General features: G+C 41.3%; 1 protein-coding gene across 8 annotated transcripts in view; it reads left to right on the top strand.

The window, feature by feature from the left end:
* SGMS1 (sphingomyelin synthase 1) overlaps positions 1-23,370 on the top strand; it is a 217,930-nt gene that overhangs the window by 132,968 nt on the left and 61,592 nt on the right. For 6 of the 8 annotated variants that reach the window (XM_084903456.1, XM_084903458.1, XM_084903460.1 and 3 more), the window contains one exon: positions 1,042-1,124. The exons of 1 other annotated variant lie outside the window; for it this stretch is intronic. The gene's annotated coding sequence lies outside the window, so the exon portion shown is untranslated. Of the gene's footprint in view, positions 1-1,041; positions 1,125-11,542; positions 11,868-23,370 lie in introns of those variants that run through there. One more of the 8 variants, XM_084903455.1, reaches the window with a different exon arrangement.

Raw genomic sequence — 23,370 nt, 5'->3', positions numbered from 1 at the left:
ATGTTATGAAATTCAAAAAAGTAAAATATTCTGAATGATTTTCTCTTGGAAAATGGAAGGGATTTTGCTGGGCATATTCCTTTATTTTATGAATTATAAATATCCAGTGCTAGAGTTGGATATACGGACAAAGTAGCAAGTCTGATCATTGGGCATTGGGTGTTCCTGGTGCTGGGATAATGTACTTGTTGGATCAAAGCATGCTTGACTTTGGCAGATTAGATCATTCATCCACACAGCATTGTAGGGGGCATTTGATCCTTTTTCAGAAATGAAGAAATTGAGGCTGGGAAAAGATGAAATTATTTTCCCAAGACTACTTAGTGGTGGGGCTTTAAACCACGGTTTTACCTGTGCATTGTCCTTTGGTGGTTTGGGTTACCTAATTATTCACCTTTCTTATTCTTTAAGTTTTAAACAATTCAAGAAACAGAGCAAGGATTCAAATGGGAATCAACACAGATAGTAATGTAATTACCGATAAGGCAGAATTAGATAACACAGAAGTTCCTCGCTAACACATGCATTGGACCCAGCAACCCTGACCCATCATCAGCTGGGACAGAGAGAGCTGTTGGCCCTCTAGGGAGCAGGCAGCCCCTGTCCTGCTTACCGTGTGGAGGGGAGCTGGTTCCCAGTGGCCCTTGCTGCCCAGCTGAGTGCAGTAGCCAACTACTAAGTCAGTTATTTTCCTAGTCCTCTCAGGCAAATTAGTCACTCACTTTTGAGAAGGAGGAAGGAAGGAATTGGGGAGGAAGGACAAAAAGTGCGTTCCTTTAATACTGCCCCCTCCCAGGAAACAGACTAAGAATCTCTTCCCAAAAACTTAAGAGAGGGTATTTTAGGGTTCTCCATTCCAAACCCCAACAGTAGAAATACTGCTCTTTACATCTTTTTTCTCCTGGGGAGATCTTTCTTTCTGACTTAGAAAAGCAAGGAAGAGACAAACAGGTTTTTGGTATAAAGAAAGGAAACTAACATAGACACCAAGAAATGGTCTATGAGACTTATGACTAATCAGATTCTTTCTCCTTGTGACAGGTGATGGAAATGTACTGGAACAATGGGAGAAGCCGGTAACTCATAGGAAGCCAAGATGACAAGAATTTTTTTTTAAATAATCAGTAAGTAAAGTTTTATTAGCCTTTCAGAATTCTTTTGACTATCAAGTGAATTTTCTATAAGAATCCCTGGTAAAAGAATAGCACAATCAAATAACTTCAAAGTCTGAAGGAGAAAATATTTAAAAGTAAAAAAGCAAAAGTACTTCAAAAAGTTATGTTAGCATTTGAGAAATGATTCTTTCCTGGTAGAATGTGTCACTTTAAGTTGTTGGGTACATCAGTTTGGTGGGTAGAGCATAAGTATTTAAAAGAGGAATCCTTTTGGTAGTATACCTCTCAAATACACATAATCTTGGTCCTGTTGGTTCTGTGGGCCCCATTTCTTACCTCTAATTTGTGATTACATTCTGGAGGTAGATATGAATAAACATTGAATATGAATAAGACTGTGCTCTTTGTCTATACCTTCCCTATATTCTTCTTTGTGTATGCGATTTTTACACATTAGAAGCTATTAATGTTTGCTAACTACCAGGCAGTTTTATGTGGTTGATTTTGGTTTCATTATGATTATGATAATGTTAATACATGGTCGCCTAGTGGAAAGATAATACATTTTTGAGTTAGACATTCATAGTCCTGACTCTTGCTCTTGCTTTTTTCGTAGTTACCCAGTCTCTGAAACTTGGTTGACTCGTTGTGTATTAGATTTGATATGAGTCAATACACAGATGAAAGACTGTGTAGCTAGTACTCTGTGTCATAACTGGTACATCATAGAGCCACAGGATTATATTTGTATCGTGACTTACAGTTTATAAGCCTTTATTTTGACTCAGAAGATTAACCAGCTCAACTTCTTTAACTGCTATCAAGCAGTGGTGGGTTAAGGCCCAGCTGGCTGGAAGAAGGGAGGAGGGGAGTGTGATGTTTGCTGATTTCTGTGGTGTAAATATTCCCATCATGGCTGATTTCAACACAAATCACCACAAGCAGAGGCAGGAAGTGATGTGCAGAAGCACATTGTTACATAGCTATCTACCAGCCAGATTGAATACTTTCAAATAACATCAAGAGCAAAGGTGATAGGAAATAGGAAGTGGCGAGTTTTGAGTATTATATTTGTTTTGCTATAGTTTATTTCAATTGTATGTTTATATCATTTGACTTTTAATGATGGCTATGTCTAACAACTGGCTTGCCCCAAATCCGGAGAAAATGACAGTTGACTCTGGTGGGCTGGTATGAGCTGGCTCCCGCTGAACCAGTTTTCAATGATTGTCTCAGCCCTGGAGGGTATGACTTTGGTTGGGCTGATAAAAGCAAGGTTTGGTTTTGAATCCTTGCTTGTCAACTCAGGTTGTCCATGCTCACAGAGCTTCTAGAATTGAAGATAAATGCTGAGGCCAATTCAAAATTTAAGCCACTTTTCTTAAGAGTTGACTGGAGTTCTCAGTTTGTAACAGGGCCCTGGTATCCCTCCCCTCATGGCTGTCGAGCAGCAGTGTTTGAGGATAACGTCCTCGTCTCCCTTCCCTGGGCTCTGTGGCATCTCCATTTCCTGCTTTAGTGAAACAACAGGACCTGGAAGCTGGGGTTCCTCCTGACTAACCACTAACGTGAGGCTTTGCTTTTTGATTCAGAAATTAAGTTTTAGTGAAAGCAAATTGTCTTCTGAGAGGGAGAGAGAGAAACAAAACTGAATCTGGCAGTTTAAAGTTCCCAGGGGCTTGATTAAAATGCTAGGGAATAACATGGAGGGAAGAAAGGAAACTGGACCAGGTCTCTCAGTGTTTCTTTTAGAAGCAGTTTCTTCGGTTTTCTGACTTGCCCTTTAGAAGGGAACAATTGAAGCCTGAAATTGCTAAGTAACAGCAAAGATTGTGGTGGTTGTTTTTATTTTAAATCTCACCCACCTAGTTTTCAAAAACACTTTTTTTATTGAACCTTTCAAAAATGCCTAGGATATTTCAATTCCCTTATGTAATCTTAAAACATTTATTTTCCTTATTTCTCCCTAACTCAATAGGTATTTATGGTTCCTACTGAGTTGGGGATGGACTTGGATTATTGCAAAAGTAATTCTTGTTCATTTCAAGCAGAAACTCGTGAATAGAAATCTGAGAGACTTGCCTCTGGGTTGGGAAATACTGACCTCTGTCTTAATTGAGTTGAATGAGGGTATCTTTGGTAACTTGGAAAGTAAACATGGAGGTAATAATTAACAGAGAAATATTCTGATTTATAATTTCTCTTCCCAGAATGAACCTGATGCTATTTCTGAACACGCCCAGCATAGATGAATTTTTGGTTAGAGAGCTGCTAGGAAAGTAGTCTTCAGATATGTAAATGTTACAGTCTAGCATTAGGTTTAAATCAACATAGTAGTGTGCTGGATTTTGGGAATCTTGGTTGTGAGGGTGAATTCCAGTATAAATAAGACAGGTTTACTCCATTTTGGGAGTTGATAATCAAGCCTGAACATAGAAAGTTATAATTTCAAACAAGTATGGTTGATGATCTAAGACATAGACAAGGTGGGACAAAAGTAATTTTACAGTTGTATCTGAATTATATTCTTATACAATTATGTATCAATTATTGTATTATTTTTCATATGAACAATTATAAACCTGCTTTGACACCACCCTGTATTAAATACTCCAGAAGCAGACAGAAGAGTGGGCTAGATCCGGAGGGTTTCAGGAGCTGAGGACATTTGAATTGGGTATTTAATGATTAATGCCTTTTAATTAAAATGCCTTTTGAAAATTAACATTGCTAATTGGAAAGAACTTTAAAAATGTGAAAATTATTAAGAGTAGAAAACTCATCAAAATTATCATTACCCAGAGAAACCATTCTTTTTTTATATATATATATATTTTATTGACTTTTTATAGAGAGGAAGGGAGAGTGATAGAAAGCTAGAAACATTGATGAGAGAGAAACATCGACCAGCTGCCTCCTGCACACCCCCTACTGGGAATGTGCTGGCAACCCAGGTACATGCCCTTGACCGGAATTGAACCTGGGACCTTTCAGTTCGCAGGCCGATGATCTATCCACTGAGCCAAACCAGTTTCTGCGAGAAACCATTCTTAATATTGTTTTTGTATGTGTGTGTGTTCTGCCATGTTCTCTCTATGCCTAGATTAGCTACACATGATTTTTCTCCCTAAAATGGATTGTTACATTGTTTTGAAAGCTGATTTGGTTGACAATATACCAAGACCGTGCTACATCAACAAATATCCATCTACATCATTTTTGTTATTGTGAGATAGCATTCCATACATAGGTGGTTTATAACGTATTTAACTAGTTCCTTATTAGTGGACATTGTAGTTGTTTTCAACTTTTCTCTATGATGTACATCTTTGTTTATGAATAGTGGTGCGCTTACACAATCATCGTGCAGGATCTTTGTGTCATTCCTTCCCTTTAGTTAAGCTTCCCTTTCCCTTTCCTTTTTTGCATATATTTGTTATACATTTAATTTGTAACACATGCTCGACTTTTTTATTCTCCATTTGTATTTTTAGTGAAACAATTCATAGTAAAATGTGTATGTCCTTTCTTTTGGCATATATTGTAAACTCTTCAACCTCACAGGTGACATACTTTAAAATTTCCCCCATAATATAAATTGGTTAACACACTATTACAATAAATTAAGCTCTTAGTAAACTATTGACTGTTTTATTTTATTTCCCTCCTCAAGTCATTGTTTCTTTTTTCCATGATATGAAGTGGAGTTCATTATTAGAGTGCTCCTTTCTTTTCCTTCTTATTTGATTTTTATTGTGTCTGTCATGTTTAACGTTCTGCATGGGAAAACCAGTTTGTCTGGGCTTAGTCATACCTTACCGCAATTTGGAATAATTTGGAGTTCACCAGTCATATGCAAGGTCACGTGTCTAGAAATCTGGCAGATGTTAAGGAGATCTAACTTAGTTTTGTATTCCCAGTGACTCGTTCTGGCTTTGGGCCTTGAGTGAAACCAAAAGATCCAACAGGTCTCTCTGACTAGCAGTTTCTGGGTTAAGACCATATACAGAGCTGTTCCTTTGTTTCATGATTATGAATCAGCTGTTTTCTGTCTTGTTACTTCTGACCACTTCTCCACTTTGATTTCAAAAGGCACAGTGTTAATTTATTATTCAAGTCCCATAAAGTCCCATCTTGAACCAAAGACGTTCAGAAAGAAATTGTTGTCGGCCTAAGTCAGACAGACAGAAGCACTGAGGGAGCTGCATGGCTCAGCGGTGATGGTCTGCCCTTTAGGTTGGGTAGCAGGTTTATAATGATCAATTTTAATGTTATTTCCCCCAACAAACGTGCTAATATATTCTCCTGCATGTATTAAATACTGCATAACCAAAAAGTTTTCTAAGTGTAAAACAGTTAATGAGGTTAAATGCATTAATTGCATTTATATTGGCAGAACTGAATCACATTTAGTCAGTTATTTTTGCATTTTTAATTTTCTTTTAAACACCTTAGACAAGTGCTTCAATAGATAGCACTCTCTTTTTTCTTTTCGCTTTTTATTTTTTTAAATATATTTTTATTAATTTTAGGGAAGAAGGGAAAGGGAGAGAGAGAGATAGGAACATCAATGATGAGAGATAATCATTGATTGGCTGCCTCCTGCATGCCTCCCTCTGGGGATGGAGGCCGCAACCCGCGCATGTGCCCCTGTCCATAATCGAACCCAAGACCTTTCAGTCCACAGGCTGACACTCTATCCACTGAGCCAAACCAGTGAGGGCAACACCCTCTTTTTTTCAACAAGGCAGAATGAACTTTTTATGAAGATAATGTTTACAGACCCTTGGTTTTCAGATGCTCTTCACGTAAGTACAAGAAGCATCAGTTTACTTGAAGGCTTACTCAGAGAAATGTTTTACTTTGTTCTGCCAGAGACGTGCCTTCTCAGGAAGACGTGCTTTCTCAGACAGAAAGTTAATGTCTGGCTGTTGGCTCTGACTGCCCAGTAGTCCCTTCTCTACACAAAAATCCAGATAGTTACAGAGCCTGAAACATTAGCTCTCAGTCTCCTCCAGGGTAAACCCACGTCTGTCTGGCTGCTGTGACTATCAGGTACAGCAGTCCCGGCCTTGGGGTCAAACATACATGGTTTTGAATCTGGCTTTGATTTATTCTGACAGTTCACTTTGGGCATAAAAACCTTCTTGACTCCCAGTTTCCTTCTGGTTTTGGTGCAGTTTTTAACATCCACCTTCTTGTTGTGTACGGATTAAGTGTAATGTACGTACAAAGCTAGCCACTGGCATTACTAGGTACTCAGTAAATGGGTTACATTGAGCATCTTTGTCTTATTCTAAGTGGAATTTCAGATACACTTTCCCATAGGAACAGTGTTATGACTGGGGTTTGAGTATATTGTTAGGAACATTATTAACATTATACTTCAGTTATGATTTTAATATGCCAGTGAAGCCAGTCTCTACATTTTGTCTCTTAAGAAATGCATTTCAAGTGCCACATAAGAGATCATTAACTTAATTAAGACTTTGAAAGTAAACTTCTAGAATGTAACATATTACCAGATTAAGGACTGCCTATTAGATAAAGTTTCACAATAGACACAGAAATGGACGTTCTTGATAAGTGGTGGTATTTGGGGGGCAGACAAATGAGCCCTCCTTCCTACTTCTGGGAAGTAAACTCACCTTTTGGAGCAATTAGTGCTACTCCTGACAATCCAACTGGTTAGTTCTAGTTATAGTTCTAGTGTAGACTGGCCAAACAAGGGACCGGGGCCACCGGAGTGGGTGCATGGCCCCAAGCTGACGAGTGTGATTTATTGTTGGGATTTTAAAAACTACAGCAGTGGAATGGACCATCTTTGTGGTAGAGCAGGGAATTAAGTGGAAGAAGGCAGAGCTCAGGAAGGGAGAACGAAGCCAAACTATAGAAGCGAAGACACTATCTTGTCCTGGTGGAGTTCATTTTGAGCTGATCCTGGAGCCCAGCTGTGGCCTTCCTGCTGCTGGGTTATGTAGAGTCAGTGCATTACAACCTGATTTTATCTGAGCTGCTCTAAGTGCTGTTTCTGTTCACCTGCAAGTTAAAGAATACAGACTAATTCATTTGGTTGTTTATACTTGGAATGTCTAAGAAGCCAGTGTCTCTGTCATGGGCAATTATTTATATATAAAAGTCCAAGCGACCGAGGACTGAACTACTGAACAACCGGATGACTGGTCGACTGGTTGCTGTGATAAGTACTGACCACCAGGGGGAAGACGCTCAATGCAGGAGCTGCCCCCTGGTGGTCAGTGCACTGCCGCAGTGGGAGTGTTGCCAAGCTGACCAACGGGCACCAGATGCAGGGCTCATGGCTGGCCACGGCAGCAGAGCTGCAGCGAGCCTACTGAGCAGTGGCTGTGGCAGCGGCCATGGCAGGTGCAGCGGGGCCAGGATGAGCAGGAGTGGCAGGCAGGAGCCACAGGCAGTGTTGGACTGCTGGTTTTGGCCCAATCCCTGCAGGCCACGCCAAGAGACCCCAATGATGCAGAATCCGTGCTCTAAGCCTCTAATAATAAATATAATTGTATAGTGGGACAGCTAGTTTACGACATAGCTTTTGAGAACAGTGGTAGCATTTAATTCCTCATAAAAGCATAAATTTATTAGCACTAATCAAAAGATACTAGTAACTGTGTGTGTGTGTGTGTGTGTGTGTACACATATATATAATATGACTCTTTTGACAGAGGTTTCTCTAATGCAAATGTCATATAATTTTTTATTTTACATTATGTAAACAAACATATACTTAAGATGCTTCTAGTAGTTATCTGCCCTTTGCTACCATTTATGGCAGGAGCACTTGTAGGTAATCAGGTAGATGTTCAGAGATATATATATCAGTTGAGAGAGATGTTTCTATTTAAGGAGGAATTGGTACTTTGGCAAGATTATCAAATAAGTACATCTGTGTTCCTTACTGGAAAGGAAAGATAGAATGACTTAACATTTCTCTTCTCTTCAGTAGGTTAGTGTTTGGGGAACTGAGATTTTATGTGACAACACTGGTAAACTTCACTTCCCTTCAGGAAGTATCAGCTTTGCCTTCTCAGTAGTAGCATTTTGTATTGTTTGAATATGTTGTAAAGAGCAAAGAAAAGCATCTGCCATTTGAGTTCTGCTTGCCAACTGCTTTAAACAGCTATAGTATTTGTTTATTCTTGATGTGTCAGCAGCCAAAAGGAAGTTTTCCTTTCTCTTTTGTGATTATATAACTTAAACATTATCATATCTCCGGTGGCTATTTATGTAGAATCTTCCAGGTCCTGTGGGGATACAAGGCCTTGGAAACACGATCTCTGCCTCAGATGGACTTCTATCATCTGGTGAGAAAGAAAAGTTAGGAATCTCAAAAAGAAGGAAGACGCTAAGGTTCTGCAGTCAGTTTTGAGAGGCAGGTATAAGGAGCAGGTCTGTAGGTATTTAGAGGAGGGGAGAGTTCCCCAGGGCTTGAGCCAGGAAGGAGCGTTTCAGGAAAAGTGAGGGTTTGACTGGGTCTGGAAGGTGATAACTAGGAAGAAGAGTAAGAGAGGGCATCAGACAAGGGCTAGGTGTGGGCCCAGGTGTGGAGGTGGTAATGTGCCCGCCGCCTTAGGGAAAAAACAAGTGGCCCAGGCCAGTTACTTGGCAGAATTTTTTGTGTTTTTTTTTTTCTTTCTTTCTTTCTTTTTTCTTTCTTCCTTTTTTTTTTTTTTTTTTTTTTTTTTTTTTTTTTTTAAGTGGAAGGTGGGGTAGAGACTAGCTTTTGAATAACTAAGCATCGTGTTACTTTTTTAAGCTGGAAAGACAGACTTTGTGCTTTGAATTTAGTTAGGCAACAAAGGCATCCTAGGAACAGTTATCCTTTTTCTATCAGGAGGATGTTCTAAAAATGTTGATAATCGCATCCTTACTCCAAAGCATAAGGATTATTGTAAACATCTTTTAAGTGCTTTGAGCTATGATTGCAGGTGAACATATTTACAAAGTTCTCCTTCTTCCTGAATGGAGCACCCACGCTGTGAATTTTAAACATGACTGGATCCTGGACAATAGAAACAAAGTAGACTATCTATTTCCTGGATGTGCTAGCTTTCCCTTTCACTTTTACGTATCTCTGGGGACCTATGTCCACATATAATTGTGTATCTCAGATTATAATGTTATGAATTTATTGATGCTCATATACTCCTAGGTGTTATATATTCTTCTCATATAAAAGAGCTTCTATTTTTGGTGTAACAGCCAACATATCATTAGTTTGGCTAGTATAATTGATTATAATAGTTTTGTAAGCAGAAAAATGATGTGCCTGAAAATACATATTTATATGAATATTTGAAGAAAGTTGTCTATAAAGCAAATGGTTTCCTTTGGATCTTTACTGTTGTTCAGGTGATAGAGGAAAGGTTCATGACATGATGGCACACCGGACTTTGACATTTGCCAGGTGATGGTAGAGATGTGTTGGAAGCAGTGGGAGGGACCTGGCAGCTGGAACAACAGGTGACCCTGGCATGAGGGGATGAATGCCTGAACCAGGAATGGAAAAATGGTACAGAAGTGAAAGATAAGCTGTATTCTTACCTATTAACAGTGACTCATCAAGAAAAAGGGAGGGAGCGGTTATTTTCAGAATTTAACTTAAAGTGTCCAAGACAATAAGATTATCTTTGTGAGGAATATGAGAGTTGAGGGAGATTTACCAATTTTGTATCTTATAAGATATAGGACCAAATATACCTGTTGCTAAGGATAAATGCTAAGTTATAGGCTTATCTTGCGCCTGTCCTTTTTAAAATTTATTTTTAAAGTAACTTTTAGATTTTTTAAATTTATTTTTTAGTTATAGTTGACATACAATGTCATATTAGTTTCAGGTCAACAAAATAGTGATTAGACATTTATATACCCAACAAAGTGATCACTCTTCTGAATCCATTACCCATCGGGCACCATACACAGTCATTACGATGGTATTGACTATACAGTTGAAATACAAATGCAATAATTAATAAATAATAATAATACAAGAATAAATTGTTTCACATACAACTGTAAACCTGCTTTTGCCTATCCCTGCATTCCCTGCGCTGTACTTTAACACCTATCCTTTTTGACCATAACTTGGTCTCCCAAGGAGAACTCTTAGAGGCCTTCAGAGGCAGATGAAGCAGTTTACCAAGGGCCACTCACTGGGCCACGAACGGGCAGAGCTGGGGTTAGGGCAGGAGCTCTTGACTCCTGGTGTAGTTATCAGTCTTCCATGCTGGTTGGGAGAAAAATCTAGCTTTTTAGATCCCTTGACCACACTTGAGATCTTATGTTTGGCTGTTGAATATTTTGAAGAAATCTTGGCTAATAGAATGACTGTTTCTAAACAAATGTGAGAAAATTAAACTCAAGAAGTCTTCTCCAAAGCCAAGTAGGTTTAATTTGTAACTTAAAAAAAAAAAAAAAAAAGATTTCCTCTGTAAAAACTCTGCTCCCTTACTAGTAATCAACTGACTTTTGAAATGGTAATCAGGACCTACCAGTTCTATCATTTCCTGTAATATGCCAATTCCCAACTACTTAAAGCTTCTTTTAAATATTTTTATTCCAAAATAATGTTTAGGCACAATGACCCAGAAGGAAAGTATTTCCAAAATCACTTACTTTTTAAAAAGTTGGTTTAATTGTGGCATAAATGAAATGATTCCAATTTTAACCCTTTTGTTTTGCTAATTAATTTTTTATTGTGTAATAACACCAAATCCAAGAATCCTAAACCAAAATCTTCTACAGTTTTTTCACCACTTAAATATGGGACTGAGACCGTGCAATACTAAAGAACGATTTCAGCTGTAAAATTTTTGGGATATTTTAACATTGAAAGGAATAGAAAAACTGTGAGCTAGTGTTCCACAATTTTGGAGGTTCTGATACAGAACTCATAGGGACAGATAGCATTGTTTAAGTGCCTACTCTATGTCAAGTGCTGTGCCAAATTCTTTGCACGTATTAGAACATATCATCTGCCCCTCAAACTCTGTTAGGTGAGCATCTTACCCCCTCATTGCAGATAATTATCCTGCTCTGGGTCAGACAGTGTCAGGCATCAGATCCAAATCTGCTGGGACTCCTGATGCCACCGCCTCATTACACCCTGGATCGCTGCCTAACTCAAGAACTTTTATTAAGCAATAGAAATTAATGCACATCCATTGTTCAGATGTCTATCATAAGATTACTCCTTATTTAAAAAGGCCATCTACATTGTCTTGAAGTTGCCAAAGTTTGCCTTGAAGTTTGGGTGTTGTTTTTTTTTTTTTTTTTTTTTAAGGCTGCAGAAGGCTAGTAAGCCCAATCAAGAATGGAAAGTTCCGCCTTCACCGACTGAACCACGCTTATTGGCTAGAATCGCAGGACTGACTCATTTCTTTTTTGCTGTGTTAGAGGGCCGCACCCTGCATTCCAAAACCTCTGCGGTCCTGCTCGGCTCGGCTGAGCCGCGGCCTCCCCGTGGAGCCTGGGGTTGCGCCGGGTGCCTGCGTCCAGCTGTTCCGCGGGGAGGACCCGCCCGCGGACCAGGGCTCAGCCCGCGGGGCTGCCAGCGGCCGGCCCGGAGAGGGCGGCCCCGCGGCCGCGGAGGCGCGGGCGGGCGCGCCCAGGAGCGGGGCCGGGGTCGGAGCGGGGCCACGCCTCTCCGCCCGCAGGAGCGAGCGGCCAGAAACTTAGTGCCCGGGAACTTTGCAGGAGACTTTGCCTCCAGCCCGGAGAGACGTAAGTGCTGCTTCGTCTGGGATGCCGCGTCATTAACGTGCTGTGGGGCGGGCGAAGCGCTGGCAGCCCCTGGGAGCTGGCTCAGAGCGGGGGACAGCCTGGCCTTGCAGAACCCCCTAACGCGATCTTTGCCTTTCCCTGCCTCTGGCGAAGGAGAGGGAATGCTGGCTGGTGCCGGACCTCGCTCTGATGGTAAATGGGCAGGAGCTGCTGACACCTGGGACCGCTCACGGGGAAGCTGGGGAAACTTGCCAGCACATAGGCAGGCTGCATCCTGCTCCAGCCCTGTGGGTGCTTCTGAGAGCGGAGGGTCAGGCGGTGGTTCAGGTTAGGGGTGATCGAGCTCTCCTAATGGAGTGGGTTTTTTTTGTTTGTTTGTTTTTGTTTTGGAGGGGATGGGATTGTATTTACAGTTAATTACTAAGTTTGGGGGAAATATCACTTTCTCAAACTCCGGGCCCTGTACTAAATAAAATTAAAGGTCTGTCGACCAACTCCCTTGGCTGGCTGGGTGCTTAGCCGGTGAGGGAGATCTCTGCTCGGTGCCAGAAGCAGCACGTGCTCCCGCGTTGTGGAGGGAGCGTGTTTACTCCACAGCTATGCTTTCTATTTATTGTGGCCAGATCATTGTGCTGTGGAATTTTTGGAGAGAAAAACACTGAGAAGAGTGCACAGCACTTATTTTTATTTCCCCCGATTTGTGTTTGCCATCTGGAGTTGTTATCTACGTTGTACCCCAATGGGAACCCTCCAAGGTGGTATATTCCCAGTCCACTCTTAGCCTGTTGAGCTGATTATCACTTTTAAATTGCTGTAGAAATAAAGTCGGTGAACTTCTTTTTAAAAATCTGCTTTTTATGTAAGAAATTAGTGAGCAGTGCATAGAGATGTGTATGTTGCAAGTAAATTGTTTTCTTGCAAGAAGATGGGGAGGAGGGCAGCAGAGAAGCAGAATCTGTGATTATTGTAGTTTTGCTAAAGACACACACAGTGCAGCAGACACATCGCCATCAGAAACATTGACTGCTGAAGAGGCAGGCGGAAGGCGTCCGGTGGCATAAAGGATGACAGAATTTATGATGCTGTCCTTAAGTCCTTATGTCCTTCATAACTTTATGAAGATGTAAACTGGCTCAGTAGACGGGCTCAGTAACAGAAAGAAAGAGCTAAGTTCTTTGCAACTGACTTTATCAGGTCTATGAAGGAAGCTTCTCCAGACATTAGTCACTTCTAAATAGGATCATTAAAATAATTTGTAGAATTTTAAATTATTTATACATTGAACAAATACTAATACTGTTTCCCAGCTTATATGCTAATTTGGAAGTTCAGTTGCTTTGAGTTTAACGAATTAAGTGGCTCTGAGTGAGAGGTATCAACTCGGGATCCCCTTTCTTTTGAGAACAGCCCGTGAGGTTGAGAGAAATGGCCCTAATTGCACTAGGGTAGTTGGAAAGCCCCCTCAGGTGGTAAGAATGGGAATCTATTTTATTAAATCTGGGAGATGTCTCAAATCTAAAGAGAGAATTAAATTTGGATTTTGACTCATCCCAATGGGTGTAATAGAACCAGACATGTAAAGAGCCCGCTTTTATCAGATGCAGATGCTTTGTACCCTCTGCCTCATTTAATTTTCATAATAACGCTGGAAGGTATAGAGGTATTATTATCTCTGTTTTATAGTTCAAGAAACAGCCTGGGCAAGGTTACATAATCCTCGCCAAATCTCACAGCCAGTTAATTTCATTTATGCTCGAAGTTAGCATTTAAGGTTGTAATTTTCCTCAGGTGGCTCCCCTTGCTCCTAACAAAATAGTGTTGTTAATCTTTCTGTGTGAAATAATCCAGGGGAGGTTCTAAGTTCAGAGCAGATTTTGAAGTTATTTTTAAAAGCTCCTCATTACCCTCGTGCCAAAATGTCAAAGTTCAGGGAATCATGCATTTGCTCTGGAAGCCTGTGGTTTTCAAATATTAACTAAGCAAGTCCTATTCTTGGTGAACCTGTTAATACACCTGGCCGCCTCATGGCTGCTGATTCCGAGCGACTTTCTCCTTTGGCCCTGCAGCTCTTTTCGTTCTGGACGTGCCTGTTCGTCCTGCTCCTCGCAAAGTGCAACTCAGGTGTTCTCTGCTTGTAAACCCAGCAGCCGGGCCCGTGGCTTCCAGGAGGGGATTTATCTGTGTGGATGCTCACCCGCAGTCTATTATACGCTGTGTGCGATGTTTCACAATTTCTGTTAGCACGCCGGTTCGTGTTGAACCTGCTTGTTTAGAATGGTGAGGTTATGAAGCTTTTCTCGATAAACGGAAGTGGGAAGTCTCCATGTGTCTCACCACGGGCAGCCAGTTCTGAGATCGTCTGCTGGGTCATCTGTTGGGACGTCATCATAGACAATGCCACCTTCCCAATGCCACCATGGACTACATACAGCACCTATGCCAGGACCCGAGATTGCTCACAGCCCCACCTCCTTAGCCTCGCCATCTATTGGACAGGAACACCCACCCTTCCCAAGCACAGCAAGGATGTCCCGGGCTCCTCCTCAAACCTCTCTAAATCTAGCTGCTCGAAGTGCCTCGAGTTCTTGAGGATGTTGAAAGAACATGCCAGTGTGATGATAAAAACACTTGGGGTTAATCTTGTGAAAATCACGGAGAGGAGGAACTGTGCCAGACAACTTGGTTTTCAAAACTAGGGGAGATGGTAAATTCCACCCTTTGGCTTCAGAGCTTGTGTTGGTGTCTAGCAGAGTTATAAGTCATATTTTTAAAAGGATGAGTAGGGATCACCTAGAAAAGGTGGTGATGATCAGTATTTAGCATCACTCATCTCCAGTTGACCTCATTTCTTTTTTTGAGCATTACTGGACAAGTATAGCAACATTGCTGTAGATCTGACATGCCTGCTTCAAAACATTTGATGGAGTGCTTTGTGTTCTTAACTCAAGATGGACACATGTGGGTTGAATAGCAATATTTATAATGAAAAAAATACTAATTAGACCAGACGTCCTTCCCAATGAAGCCGGGCTGCGAGGGAAGCCTGAGTCCCGGGTGCCAGAGGGAAGCCGGGGAAGGAAGGCCTACTCTCGCATGAATTTCGTGCATCGGGCCTCTAGTAGATAGATAAGTGGGCTTGCATCTTGTCATACCCAACAGGGGTGATCAGTAGAGTGATGTCAGACTTGACCAAGGTGCCTCGAGAAGGGCCCTTGGTACAGCAGGGGAAAAACTCACACGTTGGTAGAGATGGACTCTTCAGAACCAATTGCTGACAATCTCACCGTTCTCTGAGGCGCTGAGAGCAGGGGCTTTGGCGCCTGACCTTGGGCACGCGGTCTGTTCTCTGTGCCTCAGCCTCTTCATTCATCAAATGCAGATAACAACACCTATGCCGTAGGCTGTTAAAAATGTTGAAGGATTAAGTTAGGTAACTCATGTGAAGTGCTCACAAACAGCCGGTGGTACATTGTGTGTGTGGGATGTTAGTCTTTGGTTGTTGCTCCTGCTTTTACAACTGGAGGCAGTGTGGTGCACAGTTCTGGGTTTATGTTTAAAAGTGTGTCCAGCCGAGGTCATCAGGCCTTGGAGAGGGTCTAGAAACTGAACAGTGGTTAAAGACACTACGGATGTATACTCAGTGTAAAAGCCGAGAGAGGCAGAACTCACAGTGCTTTCTCTTAAAGAGCCATAGCTTGGTCCAATGAACATCTCCACTGAGCTAGGATTTAGAAGAGCTCTTTCCTGGTTCCAGTACATTCTTTAAGCAGTTATGTGACCTTAGGCAATTAGTTTAGCTCAGTGTTTCACAGGATGTGAATTTACCCCTCAGGGGATATTAGGCAATGTCCACACACATCTTTGATTGCACAATTGGGGTAGGAAGGTGTGCTATTAACATTTCATGGGAGAGGCCAGGGATGCCAACATCTGCAGTGCATGGGACAGCCCCCACAAGAAGAATTGTCCTGTACGAATGTCTGTAGTGCTGAGGTCCAGCCCCTGGCTTACCTCTTCAGTATCTGTGCTTCTTTTTGTGAAATTTGAATACTAATCTTTGCTTTGGCAATATCACAAAGTAGCTTCCAGGATATATTTATGAAAGGGCCTTGGAGAGTTAATGTATTCTTAGGTCTGCAGCTGTATACAGCATATACGTTTTATTAGCAGCAGCACAGTAAATATCATTTACTCCATTCCCTGTAGAAATATATCACAGTGGTTTGAGTCAGATAACCCTGTGATTGAATCTCAGCCCTATTGATTTAACCTGTGGTGTGATTTGGGGCAAGATTCTATCGATGAAAACCCAATCCCTGTTTCATAGAGTTTGGGGGTGATAAACAAGATATAAATGTAAATCTCATAGCTGCCTTTAGGCATTATCATAAGCAATTGTTTTTTAAATTAACTTTTTTATTTTATTTTGCTAATGGGATTGAGTGGTACTTATCAAAATATGAGATTTGGAAAGAGGGTGAGTAAAGAAATTAGATTTTAGCAGCTAAAAGTAAACAAAAAGGCTTCTCTTCAGAATTTAGGAGAGGAAAGTATTACTTTGGCTTATAGGGAAGAACCACAACCTACTTCATACTGGTCTGGAACTGGCCTAGAATATAACCTATGTTTGTGAATTGCTCCAGGATAAAAACGTGCAAAGTTCAGCGGTGAGCTTAAGTCAGGAACCCGAGCCCGTGTCTGTGCGGATGTGTCAGCTCTGCATTTTTCGTGATTTCCTAAAGATAGAGCCAAACTCCCATGTGAGCACTTTGCCATCACCTCCTCTCCTGTCACTGTGGCACTGGGAGTCTGGAGACCAGCCAGGAGTCCCACTGTTTTGTCGCCACAGTGGTGACCGGTGGCCGTATGTGGCATATCCATCAGGTCAGGTGGAAATTAACTCAAGAGTGGGATTTTTTTTTTTAATGATAGGGCTTGGGTAGGAAGATCGCTGAGAGTGCACACCCACCACTGTCTACTTGGTAAAGGTGGAGATGTTTGCAGCTCTGATCGTCTTCCAAGGAGGTAGCAGCAGTAAGAGACCCAGCAATGCCAAGTTCCCCGGATTATTAGGAAGAGACTATTATCCAGGTTGGAGAATTGAAGTTAGTGATTTTTTAAAGGGAGGTTACTCTGGATTTTCCTTCTCAAGGTCCCTAGTGCATTTGAACTGGATTGAATTAGTCGCACATAAACATGTGGCTTAAGCCCTCAAATGGAGCAGGTGTTACTGCCCCTTCCTCCCAGCATCTTGCCTGTCTGTGGCACCTGGAGGTCTTCCCTCCTGGAGCAGCGGGGAGAGCTCTTGGCTGTGTCACCCCACCAGGGCGGTGGCAGCCCAAGGTGAAGTTCAGCAGTCATAGCCTAAGTGGCACGTGGAGTGGAAACAATTTTGGGGATCAGAACGTACTTCTGAGGAATTTACTAGTATAACACAGACTAAGTTTGTTAATGCTTGGAGACCTTCATTAGCGTAACCTTCAAGTTTACTTAACTCTCCTAATGGTGCCGAGAATAGAAGCTTATGTTCCAGACACTTGTGGTCCTAAGCTGCCCCTGAGTTGCAGCGTAAACAATATTGAAAAAAAAAATTCAGTGATTCTAAAGGGAATCTTGAACTGGATACACAAAATTGAATACCTCTGTAGGATCAGAAGGCAAGAGTTTTATATTTAAGCCAAGCCAAAGTCAGTTTAACAAGAAACCAAGAGATAACAGACAGAAGACGATTTTAGATGGTGCTGGTGACCACTATTCTCTAGGCCTGATGGATGATTCTTCACTGTAGGTGTAACCCATCACTGATTTCTCAGGTGTGGGTGGGACCAGACAATTCCATGAGCTTCTGAAAGTAATGATGAAAATATTTGAAGGCTCATTATATATTTGCTAGTCTCCTCAGCATCAGCTTGGTGAAATTCTGTAGTATTGTGTACCAAAATCACAAGTTCTAGATTTGTGCGGGATCAACAAATTTAAGGATAGATTTCTTTGCCTTTTGAAAATGGAGTCTCACCAAAAGGCCCACACACATTTTAGACATAGAAGAAAAAAAAAATTTTAAATGTCAAGGCCCTAGCTGTTTGGCTCAGTGGATAGAGCATCAGCCTGTGGACCAAAGGGTCCCGGGTTCAATGCTGGTCAAGGGCACACATCTCGGTTGCAGGCTTCTCCCTGATCCAGGGCTTGTGCAGGAGGCAACCAATTGATGTGTTTTTCTCACAACTATGTTTCTCTCTGTCTTTCCCTCTCTCTTCCACTCTCTGTTAAAAAAAAAAAAAAAAATCAATGGAAAAATATCCTTGGGTGAGGGTTAACAAAAAACAAAACAAACAAAACGTCAAGGTAGAGTGAAACATATATATATATATATATATATATATATATATATATATATATATATATGTGAAAGATATATATATGTATATATATAAGAAAGATATATATATATATATCTGATTACTTATGTTATAAGTCTATTATCTTAAAAATAGTTTATTGGTTGTTTTAGAAAGAGAGGAAGACAGAGAAACATTGATGTGAGAACACAATGTAGATGGGCTGCCTCCTGTACGCCCCCTACCGGGCATGGAGCCCACAACCCCAGGCATGTGTCCTGGACCGGGAATCAAATTGGCAACCTCTTAATGCATGGGATGACACCCAACGAACTGAGCACACTGGCCAGGGCTGCTAGCTTGTAGTCTTAAAAGAGTATATGCTTAGTAGTTAATGAATTCTTTAATATACTTCTTTCAATATAGGTTGTGGGTGTAGTGTTTTGTTTTTTTAAGAGGTTTCCTCCCCTCCCCCCACCTTCCCTGAAATTCCTAAAGCCTTCACATCCCTATGAAATTATTAGCTCCTACCATAAGTGCGGTATGTGTGTGCCAACAGGGAGATCTTTCCCTTTCTGAGTTGGAAAAAAATATCAGACTCCAAAAGAAACTATAAAATGTGTGTGATGAATGGATCACAGCATAGATAGACAAAATAAGTAAAGATTAAAGAGTTTCTAGGGTAGAATTATAACTTGGTTAAAGGTACTAACATGTTTGTTGCAAAGGGAATTTGTTTGAAGAATATAGAAAGTGGAACTTGGAGGCTGGAGTGGGAGACCAAGCTTGAGAGGTCAGTCTGTCCTGTCTACAGGAGAGGGCACCCTGCCCCCAGCATAGCATGAACAGGCCACTGTGTGGATCTTAGCCCTGCGGTGGGGCTGTCTGTGGCTTTGAAATCCAACTGTTAGGTTCCAAACCTCAGTCAGAGTATGGCTTTACTCTAGTCACTGCATACCGCTGAGCCTGCCTTAACCTCACAATGCAGTGTGAAGCCACAAGGAATCCACAGAAGTTATCTCTGTGCCATGCCCACTATGCATCCTTCTGATTGTGATCTGGGCTCCTTGCGTAATTATGCTTTGGGAGACACATGATCAGCAGGTACCAGCATCCAGTCTACATGATGGTTTATTTTTCTCACAAGATACTAACTCAACTTTTTTAATTTCCTAGCACCATGAACGTGGTTAGTATGAACCCTCTCCTGATCGTCATATTTATGAATCTCTAAGATTAAGGACCAGCCTTGGACTGTGCGAATCCACCAGCAGCCCACTCCTTACTCCCTAGGGTTGTCTTTTCTACTTGACTTGCACCATAATAGTGCGATGTCCATAACACTAGTGTCTTTTTCTTTGCACCGAAAAATGTTGAGAAGAGAAAGGAGTGTTACTGCGTGCCTAGTCACGCTGGAAATGTGTTCTGTTCTGTGAGCGACTGGTGTAAACATGAGTAAAACTAGAATAGATTGTTATAATTACAATTAAAAGGTTCACTAGCTCAGTGGTGGAACGTCGGTCTGCAGACTGAAAGGTCCCAGGTTCAATTCGGGTCAGGGACATGTACCTTGGTTGCGGGCACATCCCTGGTAGGGGGAGTGCAAGAGGCAGCTGGTCGATGTTTCTCTCTCATCGACATTTCTAGCTCTCTATCTCTCTCCCTTTCTCTCTGTTAAAAAAATCAATAAAATATATTTTTTTTAAAAAAGGTTCACTAATTCCTACTTTTAATATTTTGAAATGGGTTTCTGCAGTTACCTACTGTGGGTAGTGATTTTTGTCTGCTGAACAATTGCTTGATAAATATCGGTCTAGGGACCTGGGTCAGTCACTTTCTTAGATCCTTAGCATTTACTTCTAGGAGCAAATTTCTCAGGGGAATCAGTGCCTGCTGTCATTTACTTTGATCATGTCCTTGTAAAGGTCAGAAATGTGAAATTAAATCTTTAGCTCAGACACCAGTCATCGCCAGTCTGCATCCACGGGAAGGTCTTTCAGTGTCACAGCGCCAGGATCACTAGAAGTCGGTGGTGTGTTAACCACACAGGCCAGGCAGACTGGAGGGGACTCCTCGGGGAAAGAGGAAGGAGTGGCTGCATCGTTCCTAGGGCAGACCAGGATTGTTTCCACGGGGTTGAAGGTTTTGATAGAGAAACAAAGCAAGAGGGTGTCTCCCCTTACTGGATTGATACCTCTCCTCAATCTCCGTTTCCTCCACACTTCTTCACTATCAAGGCTACTATGTTCCAAGGCCCTTTATTCCCTGAAAATTTATGAACAAAATTCTCTGAGAAATTGTATGTCTGCATTGGCAGGGGTCAGGTAGGCGAGGGGATGTTCGGGCTAATACTTCCCTCTGCACCCCCGCCAGAGCGCACAGAAACACCCCCTGTACCAGAAGGCCTTCCTTGCAAGAGATGACCATATGCTAGACTTCGCTGTCCAATACTGTAGTCACTAGCCACAGACAGCTATTAAAATTAATTTAAATGGAAATGGAATATAATTAAAGAGTCCATTTCATAATCACACTAACCACATTCAAGTGTTCAATAGCCACACATGTCCCTAGTGACTGCCCTGCTGGACAGAGAAGACACAGAACATTTCCATCCTCTCATTTGGGGAGGATGATTCATCTTTAAAAAAACAAACAGATGGTAAGCCCTAGCTGGTGTGCTCAATGGTTAGAGTATCAGCCCATGGACCCAGTCAAGGGCACATACTGGGTTGCAGATTTGATCCCCGGCCCCAGTTGGGATGTGTGTGTGGGAAGCATCCAATCAATAGTGTCTCTCTTACATTGATGTTTCTCTCTTTCCCTCCTTTCTACTCTCTATAAAAATCAATGGAAAAATATATTTGGGTGAGGACTTAAAAAAAGATGATAAAACATTGAATCCATTTCCCACGAATTCCTATGTAAATCAGAATGTTTCCGGAGTTTAACATTGGCTCTTTTAGGCCTAATGAAGGTAAATTATTAGAAAATTTTAGGTTTCCTCAAGTTTCAACTTTGGATTCTAGCAGAGCATGACAGACTGGGAGAGTAGCCATAGTGATTCATCAGCACGTGTTCAGCCTTTTTGTTACAACTGGTTGTCGGGGCCTCAGCAGACAAACCAGAGGGGACTTTGTGAAGTTACATCCACAGGTGATGGTGTGGCAGGGAGCCCCACAGGGCACCTTGATGACCCCTGAGGTCAATCCCAGCAGGAAGTCATAACTGCCTCTGGCTGGAGGGACAGATGGAGGAGGCTGTCAGGGCAGATGGAAGGTGAAGCCACAAAGCAGATCCAGATATCAGTCCAGAGGAAGGTGAGAAAGTTCCCAGCAACTTCTCCATTCCTTCTGCCTGCAGTCTTCGGCCAGTGGCCCGTGTGATAATGCAGAGCAGAGGTAGGGACCAGAAGGCGTGATCAGTGGGCCTGTTGATGTAGCTGGTACCTTTTCAGCTGACACCTCTTATGTATAAAGGAAACTCCTCATGCTGCCCCTTCTCAGGCATGCAGAGTCAGGCACTCTTCACACATAGCAAAACTGTTACCAGATAAGTGCTGGACAGGTGCAGCAGGGCCAGGAAGGGGGCTTGAGAGTGGGGGGGAGAGAGACACTGCAGAACCAGAAGCCATGCCTTCCTCCCACAGGTCTTTCCAGCATCTTCTGACAAAACTGAGCATCTTGCTAAACAACAAGTGAAAAAAGAATTTAAGGGGCCCATGTCTATTTTTGCAGACCAGGGAATAAAGGGAGAATTTGTAGCTAGCTGAGAGGCAATACATTGATAACTGGCACAGGGAGGAAAAAAAATCCCACCTTTCTTCACTGATCTTCGGTTCTCTTTCATCAAGCAGGCATTGTGCATGCTGTAATATATTTAGGTGGTTCTCGTCTTTCTCCCCTCAATGGTACCTCATCATTTCCCGTAGACTTTTAACATTGTGTGGTTTGATTACCTGTATTATACATAGCGTGACTCATCCCTAAGGGGCTATTGGAGATTCAGTTTCTTCTAATTTTCATTTTTATTGTGTGCCTCTTAAACATTACATAAACACGCGGATAATCAAGAATTGGAACCCCACTTAGGAAATAACATACAGCTAGATGACATTCCAGGCTTTTTGTTTAATGCCTGTGAAGATATTTAGAACAATCTAGAATTATAATTCTGTGTGAGTAATTCAATTTGGGATTTTATTTTTTAGACTTTATAAATTTTTGTCAGAGGATTTCATAATGCATTGTAGGGTTCCAGTTTTATTTGCTTTGGGTAGGTTTTTTACTTAGTTTACTAGTGCTTTCTTTCTTTTCTTTTAAATTGCTTTCTTGTGAATTTGGAAGAATACTTCATCCAGAATTGCTTTTTAACGATTTTTCCTTCAAGTTGTTTTCTACATTCCACAGCTTTGAACTGCTTTGTGACTTCTTGCTCCCTCCCCACCATGCAATGCAACATTTATCCTTTTGTTTAAAACACTGGAAAAAGACAAATACTCCGCCTTGTCCTTGGACCCATATTGATATTTTATCTATCTGCCTTGCTTCGTTTTTCCTACTCATTTCTTCATTTGTTTTGTTTTTCTCCTTCAGAACTTTACTGAAAAGTCTTTATCTCATTAAACATATTTAAATTAGATTTTGTTGAAAGACAGAGCATAAACAGAGAAGAAAATAGCCTATAATCTTCCATTCAGATAACCCATGATGACATTGAAAACAAATTAAAACTGTATGTACATGATTAACATTCAAATGGTATCAAAAGATACAGAAAGAGAGGTAAAAACCTCCCTTCAAATGTAACTATTATTACATTTCTTGTGATTCCTTCCAGGGGCAAAAATTTTTTTTGGTAAATATCTGCATCTGTCCGGTTCTCTGTTTTTTTTTTAGATTGCTTAATAAAGGGTTTTTTCTGTAGCCTTTTTTTCTTTTTTGGTGTGTACTTTTCCTATTATGTATTTAGAGATTTTCCCCAACAATACACACCAATCTTCCTTATTCACTTTAATGTGTATAAGATTTCATTAAATGGATGTACAGCAATAGGTTTCACCTTTGCCTTATTTCTGGCTATTTTAGTAATTGTCAGATATTTGGGAAGGAGGAATTGTGTTGAGCTATTGGATTTATTGCAGACTGCTTTGTGTAAATACTTTT

Source organism: Pipistrellus hanaki, assembly GCF_964339955.1.
Source record: "Pipistrellus hanaki genome assembly, chromosome: 14".
NCBI lineage: Eukaryota > Metazoa > Chordata > Mammalia > Chiroptera > Vespertilionidae > Pipistrellus > Pipistrellus hanaki.
Note: the sequence above shows the minus strand (reverse complement) of the source record. Positions and strands in the feature narration are given on the sequence as shown.